A 7828-nucleotide genomic window follows, 5' to 3' on the forward strand; every position below is an offset into this window, starting at 1 on the left:
GTTTCATATCGACTAAAAATAGTAATTAATGCTTTCAAAAGTTAGATATTTAAATGTCCTTCTACACTTCAACCTAATATAACATATCATAATCGCCATTAAAATTTAAACAAGATTAAAGGGTTTATTTTATATGACGATTCTTTGAGACTTCGTATTGACCTTGATTTCGAAATATTAATAAAGGAAAATCATTTCCTTTCATCCTTCTTTTTTTTTTTATATTACAAAAGATGATCAATGTGTAAAAAAAAAAAACGCTTGAAAACATGACTACAATTAACCAAGCTCTGAGTAGTCGGGATAGGAGTAACGATTGTAACTAGATTGTAGATCACAATGAACAAAGCAACATGGTGAATTCAACTTCAAGATGATCTAAAATATCGAAATAATGTAGGAACTGTATTCTTGTAGCACAATATGGATACTTAGAATTATGTACAAATATTAATTTGCAGCGAATAAAAAATAAGTGTTAGGTCAATATTATAATAGGCAATTCTGTGAACAAAATGGACTAAATTGAACATGTTGTAAAAGTCGGGGACTTAGGTTGTAATTATGTATAGTTGGATAGGATGGATTATGGTTCGATCATAATGTTGGAAACAAGAATACGGCACCGTAATCTCGCTAGCTTTTCACCCTACTATCGTTCGAGCATAAAAAGCAAAATACCCGTCGCTCGCTTTTTACTCGAGCGAAAGTGCGTAGCTCGCTTTTCGCTGAGTTGTCGCTCGAGCGGCTTATGTATCTAGCCAAACCCTGGATTGCGATTTGAAAAATTTTACACGGCCCATGACACCTATTTGGCCCCAACTATAAATACCAGAGTCATGGATGGAATTTCATGGGTTGCTACATTATGCCTTCACTTCTACATATTTTCATAACATCATTAAGATATCCAAGGAGAGCTTCATGCATTGAATTCATTAGATAGATCTTGTGATTCAGCAACCAACTTTTGAGAAAACATCAAGGTTTGTGAATACAAAACATCGTGCTTCCTTAATCTTTTGAGAAATTGACTCTATCATTGAGGGATTGAGAGACGTGGACTCAAGCGCAGTGAAAAGCACAAGTACGGGTAGATATTGGTGTTATACTTGGGAGAGACATTCAATGTAAGACCAGAAGGCTGGGAGTAGATAGCAGATTGGGTTGCAGAAGGGAAATCAAGAGGTTTAGTAGGAGGCTAAATGTATCTACGACAATAGGAGGCTATAGGAGGTCTAGCAGGTTAGAGGTATCTATAACTGTAGATCGTGAGATTGGAATAGAGATAGCAGGTCTTAGTGGGTACATGAATTATAGAGTTAGAACAAGTGAAGTTGCTAGATTGAAATTGTCATGTATTCTTGAATTGTCTACAATGGAGGTAGTTCACTTGATCCCGAAGTTTTCCAACGTTGGGTTTCTCCGTTATCAAATTCTATGTTTTTACTATTTTTCATAATTTACAAACTGCGGCATTCAAATGTATGATTAACTGGACTTGTTTGTTTAAACATCTAGAAATTAATTAAAAGTGACTTGTTGCTTTGATTAGTATAATTTCACATATAAGGTCGAACTTACAAATTGACTAAAACGTGAACTTGGTGACACTAAAGTTTGAATTGGTATTGTAGCAAGCTAGCTGATCTTTCAAGTGATAGTAGAGCGTTCTAGCTTTCTACAAGTGGTATCAGAGCCTAAACACGTGTCTTGACCTTACATTGTCTAGATGAATACCCCGTTGAGTGTGCTGCCCTATTTTGATGGTAGTGACTATGTCTACTGAAAAGTTAGGATGAGAGCTTCCTTGAGATCTATAGATGAAAGGATTTAGTTGAGTGTAGTTAATGGTTGGTCTACCCCTAGTACTACGGTTGACAATTTTGTTACTCCCACCCCCATAGAAAATTGGTTTAGAGCTGAACTAGATAAGTGCAACTGGAATAGCAAAGCCCTTCATGCCCCCTTTATGGCTATTTTCCCCGAGGAGTTTAGGAGAGTTTCCATCTGTGAGGTCGCGAAAGAAGTTTGGGATATCTTATAAACCACACATGAGGGAACATGGGTAGTTAAGAACTCCAAACTGCAGATGCTGACTACTAGATTTGAAGAGATTAGGATGAGGGATGATGAGACGTTTGATATATTCTATGTGAGCCTTAATGACATAGTGAATTCTTCCTTCAACCTAGGTGAGAAAATCTCCGAGACTAAGATAGTGAGAAAAATCCTTAGATCCCTTACCTGAGCGTTTCAAGCCTAAAGTCATGGTAATTGAAGAAAGTAAGGACATAGACATTATCAAGGTAGATGAGTTAATTGGATCCCTTCAGACCTATAAGTTAGCCTTAGACAACCTAACTAAGGAAAAGTCCTTGGCCTTGAAATCTACTAGGAATAATCAAACCGAATCTTCTGATTCAGATTCACCCAATGATGAGGAGATTGCCTACCTTGCTAAAAAATTCCATAAGATGCTTAAGAATAAGAAGAGGCTTCAAGAGAAACCACGAGTTAGCCCAAGTGAATCTAAGAGAAGATCTAAATTTGTGAGGTGCCATAATTGTCAAGGTGTAGGTCATTTTAAGAAAGAATGCCCTAGTGCTAGGAGAGTCGAAGAGAAGGCTATAAATGTTACCCTCACTGATGACGAGACTAACTTGGACAATCAGAGTAAGAATGCACTCATGAGGAAAGTGGAAAATATGTTGCCTTCATTGCTAGGGTTACTAGTGGATCCGAGCAAGGGAGTGAAAAGGATGAGGACATCGATAGTGGTGAGGATTTTAGAGACGAGTCTGTGAGCGAGGAAGATATTAAGGCCTATGAAAAATTGTATCATGAGAGCCTTAAGATCCTCAATAAAAACAAGGCCTTAAGTACGACTATTCAGGAGCTTCAATTGGAGAAATCGAAGTTAGAAGCATACGTTAAGGAATCTTCGACTGCGCTGAGTGAACTTAAGTCTATGAATGCAGCTTTAGAGTCTCGGGGTTAAGAATCTCACTAATGAGTTTGAGAGGTCCTCGAGGAAAGTCAATGAGTTGACTGCCATAAATGAAACTTTAGAAATCTAGATTGTAAACCTTGTAAGCGATTTAGAGCATTCTAAGTCTCAACTATTTGCCTTCACCAGTGGGTTGTCTAAGTTAGACAATATTCTAGGAAAAGGCAAGCTGGCGGGAAACAGGAGAGGTCTAGGATGTAAGGGAAAAGCTTATGATGTTGCTAGCACGTCTAAGACTATATTTGTCCCTACTACTGACCAACCTAAACATGTGCCTAACCCCGAACCTACTGATAAGGGATCTGTAAGACAAGGGTCTACTAGATAGCGTAGGACCCATTGACCTAGGAATAGACGTCAGTGTTTACATAACACAAGTCCTACGTTTATCCCGACATGCTTTCTTTATGGTGAATTAGGTCATATTTGTCCTAGATGTCATCAGTACCTTAACAAAAGGAAAAACATGAACTTGAAAAAGAACAAAAATCAGGTTTTTGTTTGTCAAATTGAATTCCTTATTGATCAAGTGAATCGTTTGACCAAATTGGTGACAAAACTGTGTGGGAACTGTCCTCCTACTAGACAGGTTTGGGCGAAGAAGAGTGATCTTCCAAATTTTGTAGTAGATCACGGTGCTCTTAAAGGAAAGAGCACTCATATATCTTGATGATTATGTACTTTTTAATGCATGCCTATTCTTAACTGTATATGTTTTTTGCATGCATCACATGTATTTGTTTTGTTTTGTTTTGCTTTTTTGTTTTGTTTTGTTTTTTTTTTTTTGGGTTTTATGCATGTGCATTATTTAGTTTTGTTTTGTGGGATTGATCTTATTTTCTTTTGTGCGTGAGGCATTCATTTTTGGAAGATAAAAAAATACCAAAAATAGTTCGTGATGGAAACTCCCTACAGCATGACATATAATACTTGAACTTACATGTTGTGATCATGTATGAGCTAAAATTGAATTTTCATTACTTGTTTAGGTCATTTGGCATTTCTTAGTATATATGTCTTCATGTACTATCAACATTGCACATACTATGAATTTGTTAGTAGGACTCTACCGCGTGTGTAGGATTTGGGATAGCCATCACATGTTAATAGGGTGACTTCGAACATGAATAGACTAAATTTAGTAGACCTAAGTCCAAAAAGATCCCCCGCATATAAAAGCTCATTATCGTAATATTCTTTTTCGAGGCCTATTTGACTTGAGCAATTAAGCCTGCGAGTCTTTAAAATCTAGTGCCAATGATCAACTAGCTTGGATTAATCGGCCTAAACTTGTTACAGGGGTTATCTCAATTTTCTAATGCAAAAAAATCTACACTTAAGATGAAAAATAATTAAGCTTGAAAAATGTGAAAATTTAAAGGCTTACAGTAAGGGGGATAAAAATTAAAAATAATAAGTAGAAGTCCTACTGCACTTTGGTGATTTGACTTTCATTAGTAGGGGAATATATTTATTGACAATGATTGGTATGTCCCTTCTCACAAAATTAATGTTTGGAGTCCTGCTTGCATTGTATTAGTGAAATTTTACACACATGAGTCATTTCTATTATTTACTCCATTGTGATCTGAACTTAGTATATGGGGAGGTCTATGACTTATTGATTTTACATGTGCATGCTATCAACTGTATCTTTAAGTTATTATATGTTATTACTCTACGTGATTTTGATATCTTACCCTTCAGCATTTGTGATAGCAAGAGGGAGAGAAATGTGTAACTCAGGAGAAGAAAATAAGATGAGTATATATAGAGGGGGAGCGACTTTGCATTTGCGTGTACACTGTTTTCACTATTTGATTGACATTTTGCATTTTTGCATTACTATGTATAGGGATCGTTGGGGAGAAACATAGTTAAATTTGTATTATAGCATAAAATTCATGAGAGTTTGTAGTAAGTGGGAGCGCTGCATTGCATTCCACATTATATCCATGAGTTTTGATGTTTGGTAATAATGTTTCGGTTGATATTTTGATTGGCATCAACGTTGCCTCTCAAACTAGCATGTTGATTTGTGATTAAGTGCTTTAATTTTTATATTTCTCATATCACGTGCTTTTACACTAGATATTGAGTTTTTGGATTTCAAGAAACAGATACAACAAGGAATACAAGACTCAATGATTAGGTTTACTAGGTAGTGTGGTTTAGTCTTTGATTAATTATAATCCCTTGAGTTACTTTGTTTAGTTTTGTTACAAAATGCCAAATGGGAAGTTTGTTAGATCTAATATTGTAATTGGTGATTTTGTGAACAAAATGGACTATATTGAACATGTTGTAAAAGTCAAGGACTTAGGTTGCAATTATTTATAGTTGGATAACATGGATTAGGGTTCGATCATAATGTTTGAAACAAGAATATGGTGTAGAAATCTCGTTAGCTTTTCACCCTACCATCACTCGAGTGTAAAAAGCAGAATACTTGTCGCTTGCTTTTCGCCCCCGTTTCACTCGAGTGCGTCATTCGCTTTTCGTTGAATTGTCGCTCGAGGGACTTATGTATCCAGCCAAACCCTAAGTTGGGATTTGAAAAATTTTACATGGCCCATGACACCTATTTTTTCCCAACTATAAATACCAGAGTCATGGATGGAATTTCATGGGTTGCTACATTGTGCCTTTACTTTTACATATTTTCATAACATTATTGAGAGATCCAAGGAGAGCTTCATACATTGAATTCATCAGATTAATCTTGTGATCCAGCAACCAACTTTTGGGAAACCATCAAGGTTCGTGAATACAAAACGCTGTGGTTCCTCAATCTTTTGAGGAAAGGACTCTCTTATTGAAGGATTGAGAGATGTGAACTCAAGCACAGTGAAAAGCACAAGTACAGGCGATTCTTGGTGTTCAACTTGGGAGAAACATTCAATGTAAGACCAGGAGGCTAGAAGTAGACAGCAAATTGGACTGCTGAAGGTAGATCAGGACGTCTTGTAGGAGGCTAGAGGTATTTACGCAGTAGGAGGCTACATGAGGTAGACTATGAGGTCTAGTAAACTAGAGGTATTTACGGTAGTAGATAATGAGACTGGAGTAGATACAGCAGGTCTTAGTAGGTACAGGAATTACAGAGCTAGAACGAATGAAGTTGCTAGGCTGGAATTGCCGTGTATTCCCTGAATTGTCTATAGTAGAGGTAACTGATTTAGTCCCAGAGTTTTTTCTACATTGGATTTCTTCGTCATCTAATTCTAGGAGTGGCGTGGTCCGGTTCGGTACGATTCCAAAGGGAATTGAGTCGAACCGAATACCAGTAGGAATTTTAGAAATGGAACCATTGGTTCCATATTTAGCTATGGAACCGACCCAGAACCGAACCAATCAAATTCTGTGTTTTTACTACTTTCCATAATTTACAAATTGTGGCATTTAAATGTAGGATTAACTGGACTTGTTTGTTTAAACATCTAGAAATTAATTAAAAGTGACTTGTTGCTTTGATAAGTATAATTCTGCACGTAAGGTCGAACTTATAAATTGACTAGAACGAAAACTTGATAACACTAAAGTTTGTATTGATATTGTAGCAAGCCAGCTGATCTTTCAAGTGGTGGTATAGCGTTCTAGCTTTTTACAATAAGAATTATAACAAAGGACATCTTTAAAATGTTTATGGTGGCATTTTCTATGCAAGTTATTTTCTCAACAATAGTGTAAAGTTACAATTATTATCACGTAACGTGAAAGCTCACCAATTAATTAAAAGCAATTTCAACATCAAATTTTGTTTGTCTTCTTCCATTAGACAGCTAACACGAAACTATTTGTGTTAGTAAATTAGTATCAATCTTTTAACAACCTCCACTCAGCAACTTTATATTTTTATAGTACATATTCAATTCCTCAAAGACTTAAATAAGAAATACATTTTTTACTAAATTAATTGTATTGTTAACAAGATTTTGAGCTATAAATAACCGTGAAAAATTATCATATATCAGAAGCATTCCCAAGTCGAAGAGAGTTTATACAAACTCTAAAAACAAGATATACACTAAACTAAGTAGAATTCCGCTCAATTGTTCCATATTATGCATGTTCAAAAATCTAGATAAATGTATAAAACACACATATCAAGACTATCAGAGAATTCGGGATTGAAAGCCCATACCGACACGTCATAAGGATGGTCATGAGTTTAGAAAGCGAGTTGTTCCTTTTCAATTGCTAACCTTTTAATTAAAAACTACGAGTCCCATTTATCCAAACAATGCTCATTGTTTGAGCCTTGGCCGAACAATGTAATATTTTAATATGGGGAACTTCTTGAGAAATTACTCACCAAATAAAAAAAAAAAAGGAAAAAAAAAGTCCTAGGCATGCATATCATCTTGAATTTATAAGCTAGCACTATTGATGGATCATATAAGTAAATAATTTGTTGCCGTATGAAAATGCATGTAACGTATATTCGTGTACATAAAAAAGGGGAAATACATGCTAATAATATTTATACAAATATATTTCAATAATTTAACCACATGCTTATACGAAGTTCGTAGTAAGTTTACAAAAACGTATAAAATTTATCACTATACACACAACATTTATTTTTTTAATATTTACCTAATATACTTAGACAACTAAGTGCTATTGAATAATGCAATTTTTTTTAATCCTATTCTCCGTTTAATTTTATCTATTAAACAAACCAAAATGTATATTCCAGAATTTACTATTATTATCTTAAATATGATTAAATCATATATTTCAATAAAATGAGGTATGACAGCTACGCGTTTACAACTTTTCCTATGATAAATATATATGTACAACTTTTGTCAC

Source organism: Olea europaea, unplaced genomic scaffold (assembly GCF_002742605.1).
Source record: "Olea europaea var. sylvestris unplaced genomic scaffold, O_europaea_v1 scaffold3475, whole genome shotgun sequence".
Classification (NCBI taxonomy): Eukaryota; Viridiplantae; Streptophyta; class Magnoliopsida; order Lamiales; family Oleaceae; genus Olea; species Olea europaea.